Source organism: Mauremys mutica, chromosome 7 (assembly GCF_020497125.1).
Source record: "Mauremys mutica isolate MM-2020 ecotype Southern chromosome 7, ASM2049712v1, whole genome shotgun sequence".
NCBI classification, from domain to species: Eukaryota; Metazoa; Chordata; order Testudines; family Geoemydidae; genus Mauremys; species Mauremys mutica.
The window spans coordinates 36,971,304-36,986,927 of NC_059078.1; the positions used below are offsets into that span (position 1 = coordinate 36,971,304).

The following is a 15,624-nucleotide window of genomic DNA, read 5'->3' on the forward strand; positions in this document are numbered from 1 at the left end:
GACAAGAACCTGTCAAACCTCAGAGAGAGAACTGGGAATTCTGAAGTAATCAATAGAATTAAGAGAAGATTCATAGATTGGGCCAAACCCCTCTCCCTACTTCTCACCAGTGATCCAAATCAATTTAACTCTGCTCTCAATGCACCCCTATAGCACAAAATAATTATTTGGCCCTCCCCCAAAGCATCCTAGGAATGAAAAACACACTGCTTTACCTAAAAAGAAGAGACTAGGTGCTTTTATCCCCATTCTATCCCTGGGGCAGGGTTGTTCAGTAACTTTGGCAAGTCACAGACAACCAGGAGCATAACCACAATGGGAAACCAGCTCTCCTGATTCTCAAGCTCCTCTTCCAAACTCCGCTAGAATTAACTATTGTCCCAGAGGTTACTAAATCGGAGGCTGAATGCAGACAGACACAACAGAAGCCAGGTACTTTATGCTCCCTGTGCTAAGCTCTCAGGATCATAAATTCAAAAAAAGGGCCTCGGTCACTTGAACAAAAGAAGCATCACTCTCAGATCTCCTTAACATTTGGGCTTTTATCCTCTTTCTGGGCTAGAGAGGGCAAGATAATGACAAAAACTTGGGCAGACCAAGCAGGGATGCACACATACATAAGACCCAATATATTCCCTTGGTAGGAGTTAGCACCTAGTTGTCATGGCGATTGTGGTACAGCTTTCATTATGGCATCACCGGGCTCACACATAGCTATTGGGGCACTGAGCTCAAGTCAGTGCTCAGCTTGGCCTCTGGGAGAACTGGTTGGCGCTGAGGGATATTTCAATCAGTGTGAGACTTGGCAGACAGGCCTGTGATAGAAGTAAGTGAATTTTTTCAGATGGCCAATGTAACACAGCAGTGTAAGCTATATACTATAATTGAGTTGTGGTTTCACAGGGGTCTCAGACTAGTTAGGGAGTTCTTAAAACATTTCTTCTGTCCTTGTCAAGCTACACTATGCCCATGTAACACACAAGGAATAAATACAAGCTTGTAACTCAGCATGTGAGCAATTTTAGCAGAATGTCCACTGACATGGTGAGTCCAACTATAGTACAGTCAGTCAGAGTTCTCTGCTCACTCATACATTTGGACAATAAAATCCAAAACCCCATTGACTTTAATCAGATTGTGGCTTTCAGGAAATGTCCACATGGTGGGTCTGTGTGGTGGGGCTGTACTACATCTGGAGATTCAGCAGGAATTCTCACTCATTTGGGCTCTGGTGGGTAGATTAGGGATTAAGCAAAACTCCTCACTCAATTCAGGCATTGATTAACTTTAATTTTGGCAATCCTCGACCTTTGAGGTGTCTCACTTTATTCATCCTGAAAACGGGGATAATGGTAAGTATTTAAAAAGTTATGAATTAATTATTCTTTGGCATTTTGAGGTCCTTGAAAGCACAATGTTTTGTTATCTAAGGGGCTAATTCCAAACCAATTGCATTCATTCAGTGGTGACCCTATGGACTCCAGTGAACTCTCAATCACACCCTTAGTGTAGAAAATGTTATTAATATCATCTATATTTATTCATATAAACAGAAAGTGATTTCTTTCATAGCTGATAAATATCCTAATATCATCACTGAGTCTCTGTTTATCCATCTTTAAAACAGAGATAATAGTTATCTACTCCACAGTGTATATTCTGGCTTAATAATTGTTGCCACTTTTAAGAATCTTGGAAGCAAGTTGGTTGCTAGCTGAGTGCAGGCACTTTGACTAGTATCAAAAAAGTCATTCTTGAAAAGTTCGGTCTTTAAGGACATTTATCAATATTTCCTTAAAGACACCAACACTTTTGTAAGTTCCTATTGGGCTTTGACTGGACTAGTCTCTAGAGAGGGCCCTATGATCACAAAGGCTTGTGTAGGCAGGGCAAGGCTGTATGTCCATTGCCCTTTTATGGAGATCAGACCTGGTTGGCATGGCACACCCCTCATTATGAAGTCCCCTGGCCCAAGACCAGCCATCAGTGCATTCAGCTCAGGTCAGTGCTCAGCTTTGTATCAGGAAGAGCTGATTAGTGGGTTGCTGAATTGTAGCTATTTTAGAAGTTCTGCCCGCTTCCTGGGTCAGGGATTTCAAATATACTCATGAGATACCTAAAGCAGCTCCTAGATGATCTGAGGGCAGCACCCTGTGTGTTATCCAGTTCTGTGGTGCATGATGGGTACATCTGGGAAAGGACTGGTCAAAGCGCACATGCTGGAATGCAGCCCCTAGGGCTGCATATTATGACGTTTCTTTACATAAGGGCTCTGGGAGAGTTAACGGCCACAGCGAGGCAGAGGAGTTATTTCACTCTTGGTTGAAAATACTGGCTTGTCATTTATTTTGTGGGACATTAACTGAATTGAAAAAGCAGCTGGTGTGTGGGGTAAAGAAGCTACATGCCTTTCCAAGGGCTACCAGCCTAATTTTGGACTTCGCCTGAAGGAACTAGCAGAGCAGTCCATTGTCACACTTGCTCACTGGGGGCTTCTGAAGAGAAGGATTTCCATATTTCTGTTGTATGAGAGATATGGAAACAGTTTGACTACCAGGCCCAGCTGCACAAATCACATCATTTCTGGATAAATTCCTGTCCTGTGTCATTTATGAGGTGATAATCACCTGGGGGAAGGTCCTTCGAATGTCGATTCTAATCCCTTCCCTAGCTAGTGATCAAAGGTTTGTATGTATTACCAATCACCAGAGCATCTATGGATTTTGCTCCTGCAGAGTACAGTGATAATAAAACAAGATGACAGTCATGATGAGAAACATACCCTTTCCTGAGTAGCTTCCTTGCTGATCAGGTTTGGGTGGAATTTGGCTGATCATCGACTCTACCCCTCCTACCTCCACCCACATCATTTAAGATTCTCCACCATATGAATCTCCCATCAATTCAACTAACTCCGTTCTTCTTTATCTATTCTCCATGGACCATCAGAAGTAAACACAGCCCTTTCTGATGGTTTGAAGAAATAAACTCAGTACAAAGCAAAGCAGTATCGAGAAAGTACATGAAAGGGAACTCTCTTACAAGATCATCTACAGTGTGGAAAATAGAGAATACACTAATTAAAGTCATTTCTCAAGATCTCCAGTGATGGAACCTCAATTCCTATTCTAGGCAATTTACTCCTTTTGTCAGAGATTGCCGTTTAACTCCCTAGAAAATTTGATTAATGTCTAGTGTGAATGTCTCTTTTTATCCAGTTACAATCGGAGTACCATCAGAAAAGGATGGATTACGTCAAATCAACGCTGGATTCTTGGTAAGAAAAGAGTTTTGCATTACACACATTATATCGTGTGGGCGGTCGGGAAAGATGAGTGTTAAAGTCGCATAGTTAAGCCAACAGTCTCCGAATGGCACAGAGGCTGACAGCTTCCCAGATAACCCTGCAGGCAGCTCTTAGTATAGAACGAATCATGTCTCCTTCTTAATCTGTCTCCTTCTTAATCTCTTGACTGTTGTGTTGCTGAATGTCTGGGTTCCTCTCAGAGATCCCATTCCTCAATATCCTTTTTCTAGGTACCTGAAAGGTGCATTAAGCCACTATTTTCAATGGGGTTTCCCGTTCAATATTAGAGTCAGCAATGATTTAGCTCCTCTACTCTTCACTGTTTTCCTTCTAGCACTGTCCCTAAATTGCTGTGCTTATTGATACTTTATTATTATCGGGAACTCACTACTAATATTTTGTTGTTTCCATTTTATTTAGGATGAAGGCGCCATCGAGGGCCAGACCCCAATTCTACAGTAAATTTGCTGCATCCCTCTGGCCCCTCACTGCATTCTTTATGCCCAGTGAAGGCTCCTTATGTGCCACAAAGGCATATCAAGCCTCATTCAGCAGGTAATTCTGGGATCAGCTTCCTCCTCACCTGAGTATCCAGCACTTTGGGGAGCCGAACTCCCACCATTCAGAAAGGGTGGATGCAGCAGTCATTGAAAAACACTTCCACAGGCAGAGATCTCTATCCTGCCTAGACCCCAGTCAAGTCTGGGTTTAAAATACTCTGGGAGGGCTCAGACTACTACTATGATACTATACTATAACTACTATGTTGTCAGGGTCTTTATCAAGCCATTTCTACTGTCCAGCCTGGGGAAGAAGCAACAGACAGTTCCTTTAAAGAGCCCAATAATCACTTGTAAGGAGAATATTCCTTAAGATTCAATGCCTCTGAGTAACGTCCTACCTCCTCCCTGATGAGATGGAGTTTTCTCCCTTTGTGACCAAGAGCAACAACAATAGCTCACAGATGTTAAGGTCAGAAGGGATCATCGTGATCTGACCTCATGCACATTGCAGGCCACAGAACCGCAGCAACCCACTCCTGTAATAGACCCCTAATCTCTGACTGAGTTACTAAGGTGTGATGGAACAAAGCACCTGCTGTGATGGCTGAAGGCCATGGAGGGGTTAGGCAGCCATTGGAGAGGAACACCAGTGAGTCTCTCGCCCAATTACGTGATATGAGACTTTTGAGATACTTAGGAGATGGCTTTCCAAAATAGGCTTTGATATTTCTGCTAGTTAATAAAATACAGCTTTCATTTGAAAATGGAAGGAAATTGGATTAACAGGGATCTTACTGGGAGGTGGGATCATGTGGTGGTGTTAACACATGGATCATATCATATGGGGAAGCAGGAGATACAGAAGGGAATTGCTCTCCTGATGCTAATATTTCCTTTCCGTTCATTTTATTTTAGGATGAGTGCTCCCTCCTGGGCCTCTTTAACAAATGACCTTCCTTTTCCTGCCCCCGGTCTGTCAGAGGCACAGATCTACAGCCAGTACAGAGCTTTGCTGGAAGAGAGTGGACCCTCTGCCAGAGAGTGAGCATTAGGATTCTTTGTCTGTGTGCACATGGAGAGGGAGGGCAAGTGGGTAGATGTACATATACATACAAGGTTTTGAGTGCAGACATGGAATACGGTTGCCACCCTTCTAAAAAAATGCACTCACAAGACAAATTCTCTGCAGTTGTTTTAAGAAAGATGGGGTTTTGTCTGACCACCAACAGGCCCCAACCACTCTTCCTCCTCTTAACATCTTCTTGCAATGCAAACGGTCCTTTTCCTCCCTCCCAACCTCATCCTGCTACTATCTGTGTAGTGATAGTCCTATTCTCTCCTATCCCTTTCCTTCGCTGAGTGGGAAATGTCTTTTTTTTATTATATCATTTGTGCAATGCTTCGATGGCTCAGTCATTGCTATGGCAAACAAGTTAACTGCCAAGGTCTGCAGTTGGATCTGCCCTGTTCCTTACTATCCGGAATAACTAAGAACTGAAAAGGAGAGTTAGGTGGAGGAGTTTGAACAAAAATGGTAGCATCCAAGAAACAACTATGGAATCTTTCCATTAATATCTGCTGGGGAAGATTACAGGATTGTCTGTGAGCTTGTAGCTACAGGCCAGGGAGGGTGGAGGGGAGCTGTGAACACCCTGAAGTTGCACAGAGTCACAGGGTGCCCCTAAAGGGACAATGTGGCAAGTGAGCTCTAGATGACGAGGAGCAGAAATAAAAACATGTCAACTCTTAAATGTGGTGTGGACTTTCCATGACTCACACCCTCTCATGCCTCACTTTAGCCCATTGAATGGTGGGCTTCAGAAAGAAGAATGGAGAGGGCTGGGAACTGGCCAGCAGCACCATGTGAGAATGCAATAATTGCCATTAATTTTACAGACACCCCAGCTTGGTCCACTCTTAATGTCAAGCCCCTCTGAAGGACAAGCTATTGAGCTCAAACCATGTCCCCCGATCTCCTCAATTCGGTAGCAGCTGTCTTCCCCATCTAATGAATGCCATCTCTCTTTTTTCAGCAACTCTGCGCAGCCAAAGAGCAGCCATATTACTTCCTCTCCTTTCAGAGGGTCAGGAGGTAAGTGATTTCTACAGTTCTCTAGGGGAGGATTGAACTGGATGACTGAATGTGCTGTTTGCTGCACCTTCTTGCATTTTTCAGAGGATGTCTTTTTTTTTTTTTAGCAGCAGCAGCAGCAGCATTCAGTTTGCTGAACGATTATGAAACATTTAGTGCTTCTTAAAATCTCCTTGTGCCTCTTTGGAGGCCACATCCTGCATTTCCAGCCACAATAAACTAGAACTATATTTCAGAGAAGACAAAGAGGATGAAATGTTGACTGTGGGACCCACTGCCATTATACTATAGGGGGAGGTGGAAGAGAACTTGCAAACATCCAACCTCCACAGCAGTTCTCTATTCCCATGCTAGGCAGCTACCACCAGTGGCCATTTGGAGACAGACAAGGGAGATCTGTCTGCTTGCAGGAGATGCAACATAATTAGTATCAACCCAGCCTCACTTTTCTCAGCATTGTTTCCTTCCTTACACTGCCAGGATTGGTTTTTGCTCTAAAGAGAAGTGATGCTTTACAACCAAATCACTAAGGGTGTTTGGTACACATGAGATGTAAATAGTATAAGAAAGAGCAAACCATCTTTTGCTGAGTTATTATGGGCAGGGATAACTGAGAAATATGTACAGTCATTAATGAAGACGAGAATGAGGAATTCAGCACTTCAGTCACTAAGGTGATTTCTTTTTCTAACACCACTTTAGAATCAAGGGAGCTGCGTGAGCGCCTGTAGGTCTTCTAGGCGGAGAATTATACCAAGTGAATGTGTCAACATTTGAGAAGGAACCCCTCTCCCAAAACACTTGATGTTATACTAATATACTTCTAGGTTGTGTGACATTAACTCTGCTTTCCCTTCTCTTTCAGGCTCCTCATGGAAATCCATGGGTCCAGCCCGCCTTTAACGTAAGTAGCAATGACTGGTGCCCAAAGGGAGGGAGAGAGGATGTAAAAGATCAAGCAGGATCCTATTTCTTCCTGGGGACCCTGCAGGTCTTCTAGGTGGAGAATTATACCAAGTGAATGTGTCAACATTTGAGAAGGAACCCCTCTCCCAAAACACTTGATGTTTAGCAGACTAATATACTTCTAGGTTGTGGGACATTAACTCTGCTTTCCCTTCTCTTTCAGGCTCCTCATGGAAATCCATGGGTCCAGCCCGCCTTTAAAGTAAGTAGCAATGACTGGTGCCCAAGGGGAGGGAGAGAGGATGTAAAAGATCAATCAGGATCCTATTTCTTCCTGGGGACCCACAGCCAAGGGACATTCCAACTCTCTCTCAGATCATCTCTTTTCCCAGTTTCCAGCAGGTCATCTTCATGGAATGCTCTCCCCAGTTCATTGAAACACAGGAGAGAGGCTTCCATCGGGGTTTTTATTCCTATCCTTTTCTAAATATTGTCTCAGAGGAGGCTGTTGTACCATAGCTGGTTATAGTTCTATGGGTATCTATACACCACACAATGCTAATACCATGGAGAATGGGCTTTGTACAAAGAAATCCATTTAAAATAGAAGGAAAAAGCCATTTGTCCCTGATGTCTCATCATAGCAAAGACTCTGAAACTTCCTTCTTTTTAAAGCTATTACTAAGTTCCTGTTTGTTGCTTTTTGTCTTCCCTGCAGTCACCAGATGAGAGACTAAACAGCACCAGGGATGGTCCCCGTGGCCATGCCGTTTCAAATTCCACCACATGATGTCTGGCAGGTAAACTATACTGCAGTTCTGAGCCTTCCCTGCAAACTCTATACTATACCAGCACAAAGAAACAGCTGCTATCGGGAATCAAAATCCATCTACATTCTCTCCGTTCAAAACCAGTGCTACTGGACTGCATCAGTCGTGTTAGTCTGTATCCGCAAAAAGAACAGGAGTACTTGTGGCACCTTAGAGACTAACACATTTACTTGAGCATAACCTTTTGTGGGTTAGAGCCCACTTCATCGGATTCATGAGGTGGAAACTACAGTAGGAAGATAGATATAGATATATATTCAAAGAGAAGAAAAAACTTTTTGTAGTGGTAATCAAAATGGTCTATTTGCAGCAGTTGACAAGAAGTTGTGAAGACCAGTGTTTGTGTGTGTGGGGGGGCGGAGGGAGAGAATAAACATGGGGAAATTGTTTTACCTTGTGTAATGACCCATCCACTCCCAGTCTTTATTTAAGCCTTATTTAATGATTTGTGTCCATTTCTTCTTTTCCGTAGAGACTGTCCGGTTTGGCCAATGTACATGGCAGAGGGACACTGCTGGCACATGATGGCATATATCATATTGGTAGATGTGCAGGTGAACGAGCCTCTGATAGTGTGGCTGATGTGATTAGGTCCTATGATGTTTCCCCTGAGTAGATATGTGGACAGAGAGTTGGCAAGGGGCTTTGTTGCAAGGATAGGTTCCTGGCTTAGTGTTTTTGTCGTGTGGTCTGCGGTTGCTGGTGAGAATTTGCTTCAGGTTCGGGAGCTGACTGTAAGCAAGGACTGGCCTGTCTCCCAAGATCTGTGAGAGTGATGGATCATCCTTCAGGATAGCTTGTAGATCCTTGATGATGTGCTGGAGAGGTTTTTGTTGAGGGATAAGGGGGCGGCTACTGGCGTTCTGTTACTTCCTTTGTTGGGTCTGTCCTGTAGTAGGTGACTTCTGGGTACTCTTCTGGCTCTGTTTATCTGTTTCTTCACTTCAGCAGGTGGGTAGTGTAGTTATAAGAACACTTGATAGAGATCTTGTAGGTTTTTGTCTCTGTCTGATGGGTTGGAGCATATGCGATTGTATCGTAGAGCTTGGCTGTAGACAATGGATCGTGTGGTGTGGTCTGGATAAAAGCTGGAGGCATGTAGGTAAGTAGAGCGGTCCGTAGGTTTCCAGTATAGGGCGGTGTTTATGTGACCATCGCTTATTAACCCTGTAGCGTCCAGGAAGTGGATCTCTTGTGTGGACTGGTCCAGGCTGAGGTTGATGGTGGGGTGGAAATTGTTGAAATCCTGGTGGAATTCCTCAAGGGCTTCTTTTCCATGGGTCCAGATGCTGAAGATGTCATCAACGTAGCGCAAGTAGAGCAGGGGCGTTAGGGGACGAGAGCTGAGGAAGCGTTGTTCTAAGTCAGCCATAAAAATGTTGGCATACTGTGGGGCCATGCGGGTCCCCATAGCAGTGCCACTGATTGGAAGGTATATGTTGTCCCCAAATGTGAACTAGTTATGGGTGAGGACAAAGTCACAAAGTTCGGCCACCAGGTTTGCTGTGACTTAGAACAAGCGCAAGGAAAGCAGGGGCGTTAGGAGACGAGAGCTGAGGAAGTGTTGTTCTAAGTCACGGCAAACATGGGGGCCGAACTTTGTGGCTTTTTCCTCACCCATAACTATTTCACATTTTGGGACAACATATCCCTTCCAATCAGCGGCACTGCTCTGGGGATCTACAACCTCTCCTGAAGGACGATCCATCACTCTCACAGATCTTGGGAGACAGGACAGTCCTTGCTTACAGACAGCCCCTCAACCTGAAGCAAATTCTCACCAGCAACCACAGACCACACAACAAAAACACTAACCCAGGAACCTATCCCTGCAACAAAGCCCTTTGCCATCTCTGTCCACATATCTATTCAGGGGACACCATCATTGGACCTAATCACATCAGCCACACTGTCAGAGGCTCATTCACCTGCACATCTACCAATGTGATAAATGTCATCATGGGCCAGCAATGTCCCTCTGCCATGTACATTGGCCAACCCGGACAGCCTCTACGGAAAAGAAGAAATGGACACAAATCAGACGTCAAACATTATAACATTCAGAAACCAGTCGGAGAACACTTCAGTCTCCCTGGTCACTCGATTACAGCCCTAAAAGTCGCAAAATTACAACAATAAAACTTCAAAACAGACTCCATCCAGAGACTGCTGAATTGGAATTAATTTGCCAAATGGACACCATTACATTAGGCTTAAATAAAAACTGGGAGTGTATGAGTCATTACATAAAGTTTTGATTACCACTACAAAAAGTTCTTCTCTCTCCTGCAGGTAATAGCTCATCTTAAGTGATCACTCTCATTACAGTGTGTATGGTAACACCCATTGTTTCAGGTTCTCTGTCTTTATATATCTATATCTATCTTCCTACTGTATTTCCACTACATGCATGCGATCAAGTGGACTGTAGTCCACAAAAGCTTATGTTCAAATAAATTTGTTAGTCTCTAAGGTACCACCAGTACTCCTGTTCTTTTTGCAAATATAGACTAATATGGCTGCTACTCTGAAACCTGTCATTATGCAAGGCACTGAATTTAGCCGTATGGAGTGGAAATCCATCAACTTCATAAAAACTCGCACAGATACAGACAGACATCATCTTTCTTTCCAAATGCAAACGGATGGACATCATATCAAAAGGACTGAAGGTAAAAAATCCATTACAATCGACATATCACACAGACTATGCTGACAGATTGTGCCACACACTCTCAAAGAAACTGCGGAACCACCTGACCAACATCCTATACAGCAAACAGGGAAAGATTAAGAATGAACTCTCCAAACTGGATACTCTCATCAAAAACCAACCTTCCACACAAACTTCCTCGTGGCTGGACTTTACAAAAACTAGAAAAGCCATTTACAACACACACTTTGCTTCTTTACAGAGGAAAAGGATACTCAACTAGCTAAACTAACTACATACCACAAGGGGCCACAACAGTGGATCCTTAACCCACCCAGCAATATTGTTAATCTTTCCAGCTATTCTCTTAGCCCAGCAGAAGAGTCTGTCCTATCTCGGGGCCTCTCCTTCTGACCCTCCATGCATTGTTTCATGTTCTCTGTGGATAGATAGATAGATAGATAGATAGATAGATAGATAGATAGATAGATAGATAGATAGATAGATAGATATCGTCCTCCTGTATTATCCCCTGCATGCATCCCATGAAGTAGCATGTAAAAGCTTATGCTCAAATAAATTTGTTACTCTAAGGTGCCGCAAGTTCTCCTGTTCTTTTTGAGGATAACTGCAGTGAATCAATCTCTGCACTAGGAATGCTGTAAGATGCTTCTCTCTGCTAGGACAGAAAACTCGGCTTTGCTAAAACTGTTCTCAGTAACCACACTGCAGTGAGTAGCCTGTCCTCACGGAGCCAACAGTTCACTTCCTTGAGCACCCCCAACTTAGGTCATAACCACACTGCACATACTCCTCTCCTCCTTACCCAGCCACCTGTACAGTTTGCCCTCTGTCTATTCCAAGTTCTGGAACGGAAGTAAGTTATCTTGTCAGCAAACACCCCCCACCACCGCATATCTTAACAGGGTGGCATTGTCTGATGCTCAAACTCATGCTGCAGCATTTTCAATGCAGGGTGTCCTATCTGATCGAGATATCCGCTGTCAGGCTCAGGGTATAAGTACTTCTTGTCAGAAGCCTTCCAATGCTCCCTGAAACAGCAGGTGACTATGAGGAGGGTTTTCCTCACTCTGTCCTCCTGTTTTAAAATGTGAAGGAAACATTCAAGAACAGCAGTGCTGTTACAAGACTCGCTCTTCCAGAGACACCTCCTCATGACAGGGCCCAGCACTGCAGCAACTTCAGCCCATCTCCTCCTTCACACTCTGGTTGTCTAGGATGGGGACTCGGCCCTCCAGCCAGGTCACATTCAATTCCATCCCCTTTCTGAGGTAACCAAAGTCCAAACCAAATGAGATATCCCACAAATCAAAAGCAATAAGCAAGATTTTCTACCCCACCTGGGCCCGTCATTAGTTCCACTAGCCACATTAACAGAACATAAGCTCTACCATTCTTGAGCTCAAGTCTCTACAAACGTTTCACCGCCAGCTACCCCTCCCATGTTCCACAGTTTTTCCCGCTCTTTTCATAGACTGCTGAGTCATCAGAGGCCCAGCTCCCCCTGAGTCACTGACCCTCAGGACCTCTTCCCTGGAGTCCTTCCCGTTTTGTCTGCCTTTTCTTGGGCTAGCACCTGCTCCCCCATCTGTCTGGCTGTGGTCTGGCCTTTTACAGGAACTCCTCACTTAAAGTCATCCTGGTTAACGTTGTTTCAATGTTAAGTTGCTGATCAATTAGGGAGCATGCTCGTTTAAAGTTGGGAAATGCTCTCTTCTAATGGCGTTCGGCAGCCGCCTGTTTTGTCCCCTGCTTGCAGAAAGAGCAGCCCGTTGCAGCTAGCTGGTGGGGGCTTGGAACCAGAATGGACCAACAACCCGCCTATCAGCTCCCCGCTCCCTTAATTTCCCTGTGCTGAAGCTGCCCAGGGGGCTATCAATTACAGGCTATCAATTGCAAGCAGTTCAGCTGTCCCTCCCGCCACTGACACGTGCTGCTCCTGCCCTCTGCCTTGGAGCTGCTCCCAGAGACTCCTGCTTGCTGTATGGGGCGAGGGGGGTAAAGAGAGGCAAATGTCAGGGTTTCTCCCCCTCCTCCCTGCTCCTGCACCCCACTTACCCCACCTTCCATAGAGCAGGGGGGACACATGGCTCTCTCTGCCCTCCCTCCTTTCCCGCTGCCTTGTAGAGTGTTGTGAGAGTTAACCCTTGAGGGCTCAGCCAATTGCTAATTCATCATTTAGCAGGAAGGGAAATATCCAACCCTCTGACTCCTCCACCTCAACCAAGCTTCACAATCATCATTACTGTGTACCAGTAGTAAATTGTTTGTTTAAAATTTATACTGCGGGTGAGCGTCTGTGTGTGTGTGTGTATATAATGTCTTTTGTCTGGTGAAAAAAACATTTCCCTGGAATTTAACCCCTTCCGTTACATCAATTCTTATGGGGAAATTGCATTTGCTTAAGATCGTTTCGCATAAAGTCCTGTTTTCCAGGTTTGGCAACAGTAAAAAAGTTTAATGATTCAGATGCCATGATGAATAAAACTGTATCTAAAATACAGAGGCAAGGGTGGCCACCCTCAAGCAAAAAACTTGAGAAGGTATCCATAGAAACCTTCTCTGACAGTGGTACTCAGGCAAAAGGTGACCAGCAAGGGAGATAAAGGAAAATGAAGGCATCAGTGTTGTCCCCTATCAAACTAGACAGCAAAAAGCCTTGGCCCTATTGTGGAGTTTAGCTTGGAAGAGACCATTGCACTATTAGGTTGCCGAATTCCTCCAAGAGCTAGCTGACTGAGAGGAAGCTGAATTTACAGCTTCTTTACCCTTTAAGGAAGAGGTCCCCAAACTGGGGGCCATGTCTTCATAGGGGGCACGGTGGAATGTTTGGGGGAACACAATGGGGCCCAGGCCAGCCCTGGGAGGGAACGTGACTCAGCTCCAGCCCGCCCCCAGCCACGACCCCAGCTCCTGGCCCCACACCCGGCCTCTCCCCCAGCAGTTGCCCCTAACGCAGCCTGGGTGTGGCTCCGCACTCAACCCCAATCCTGGCCCCAGACCCTTCCCCAGCTGCAGCCACAGTTTCAGCCTCCTTACCTTTGTCTGCCTCCCTCTTCCCCCGACCCCCCACCTCCCCAGGAGTCGTGGCCTTGCTCCCAGCCCCAGGGGGGTCGTGGCCAGGGGTAAAGGGGGGCACGTAAGGAGATAGCATAAGATAACACACTTAATCTCTGCAGGAGAACTCAAGCCTTAAAACAAATTATTATTTTATATTATAAATGGAACCCTTCTGCCCCTCTGAGTTGGTAGCAACAAGGCCGGGTTCAGTATCCAGGGGTTCCATTTCAATAATGCAGTGAAAATGGGCTTGAGCCCCCACCCAGTGATCTGGGACAATTATATACCACCCCCCACCCGGGTGCTTCTAGGAGGCAATACTTCCCCTCTCGCAAGCACTGAGTCTGAGTGTAGCAAAATCCTTTTAATAAGGAGGGAAACTATGTGGCATCATGTTGGGGAAACACTACAACAGGATTCATAACACAAACCATGAGCAAAAGACCCACCTCCAAGTAAGTTTTGGCAGTGTCCTTTTCCCCTCAGGGTCTTAAGTCCAATCACCCCAATGTCCAACAAGCCAAAAGTCTTTGTCCCTGGTCAGTGCCGCCCCAGAGTTCAAAAGTTCATCTGCAGAGTTTTACCCCCCCAGCCTGGGTGAAAAGGAAGGGTGGGGCACACGAGGTGTTAAGAGGCACCTTACGTGGTCCGAGGCTGACTGCCCCGCCTCTCCATGGAGTTCTGCTGCAGCCTTCACCACGAACGGCTCCGCTCCACCAGCCGATCCGCTTCTCCAGCCGTCCCGTGAGACACTCCAGTCATCCCCGCAAACTGCTCCGCTCTGCTCACTGTTCCGTGGGCTGCTCCAACCCTCCTGCAAACTGCTCCGCTCTGCCAGCCACTTAGCAATATATCTTCAGGCTCCCCCACTAGTTAACACAGCACTCAGTGATCTCAGCTCAGTAATTTTAGCTCTTTTAGCAATTTCAGAATGTAGTAGGGGAGCCCCAGTGCTGGTGCACCATTGTCCCAAAGTGAATTCAGCTGATTTATACTTCATTTAAATGCTTAAAAATTTAGAGAATAAAATAGGATTTTAAAATCAATAGTATCCTGGCAAATTTGAAAATTGCTCCAAATAGACCAGGCTTTGTACATTTCTATCCTAATAATAAATCATAATTAACAATAATAATTAACACAGTCGATAGAGCTGTGTCCCTGCATTGTAGTCAGAACATTTTAGTAGCAATTATTATTTGGGTGGCACGTGCACACCCATCTCGGGCTGTGAGCAACAGTTACAGAATTTTGTGGTTTAACCACGTCAGTATCTCTCTTCTGCCGCCGAGACAAGACATGCACTAGTGTCTTCACTCAGTGCTAAATAAAGGTAATGAAATAAAAAGAAAAATACTTAATCAAAGCCATCTGTCATGTTCCCCTCTTCCCCATGTAGTAAGAGGAGGCCCTGAGATATAAAACCTTGGTATCAGAGGCCTGGTATGAGGCCTGAGGCCTAAACTAATGGTCAAGACTTTGCTAACATAAAGCAAAGTTAAGCTGTGAGCCAGAGGCAGGCCCTGCTCACAGAAGCTGGCAAGGAAAGGGCTGATGCTGCAAGAAGATACGTACCTAAAAGGTACTGAACACTAGATATCAGAACATTCACATACTTGCACATTCCACACAGATAACAAAGAACAGGCTGGCCCATCCCAATGACGGGGGCAAAAGGGTAATATAATGGATACAGTTGTTTTGATCGAACCAACATGTACAAGGTGAAAGGCAGCACCTTAATACGTAGAGGGGTTGTACCTTGCCACGTGGAGGGGTTGTACCTCATACGTCAGGTGTGATGTGTAACTTGTTGTATCTGTGTATAAGTATGCATCCCTGGGGCGGTGTCTTTGTCCGGCCGAGGGGGCAGTGGAAAGTCCCGCCACTGACTGAGCCGGGTCCATTGCCAAGAGGCACTTTCTCGTAGTATGCCCTGAGTTAGGCTAAGAAACCTACAGGGAACTGCAATTGTGTCCGAGGTCGCAATAAACCTACAGGCGCTCACGCAGCTCCCTTGATTCTAAAGTGGTGTTAGAAAAAGAAATCACCTTAGTGACTGAAGTGCTGAATTCCTCATTCTTGTCTTCATTAATGACTGTACATATTTCTCAGTTATCCCTGCCCATAATAACTCAGCAAAAGATGGTTTGCTCTTTCTTATATTATTTACATCTCATGTGTACCAAACACCCTTAGTGATTTGGTTGTAAAGCATCACTTCTCTTTAGAGCAAAAACCTCAACATTAAA

The 15,624-nt window shown here is 45.1% G+C and overlaps 2 long non-coding RNA genes across 2 annotated transcripts; both read left to right on the forward strand.

Moving 5' to 3' along the window:
- The first annotated feature begins 723 nt into the window (after positions 1–723).
- On the forward strand, positions 724–3,816 carry LOC123374203. Its single transcript, XR_006581029.1, has 3 exons — positions 724–826; positions 3,219–3,277; positions 3,728–3,816. It is a non-coding gene; the product is annotated as an uncharacterized LOC123374203 (long non-coding RNA).
- A 939-nt stretch (positions 3,817–4,755) lies between these two features.
- Positions 4,756–7,670, forward strand: LOC123373878. The gene is made up of 4 exons (XR_006580918.1): positions 4,756–4,851; positions 5,844–5,902; positions 7,032–7,070; positions 7,527–7,670. It is a non-coding gene; the product is annotated as an uncharacterized LOC123373878 (long non-coding RNA).
- The last annotated feature ends 7,954 nt before the right edge of the window (positions 7,671–15,624 follow it).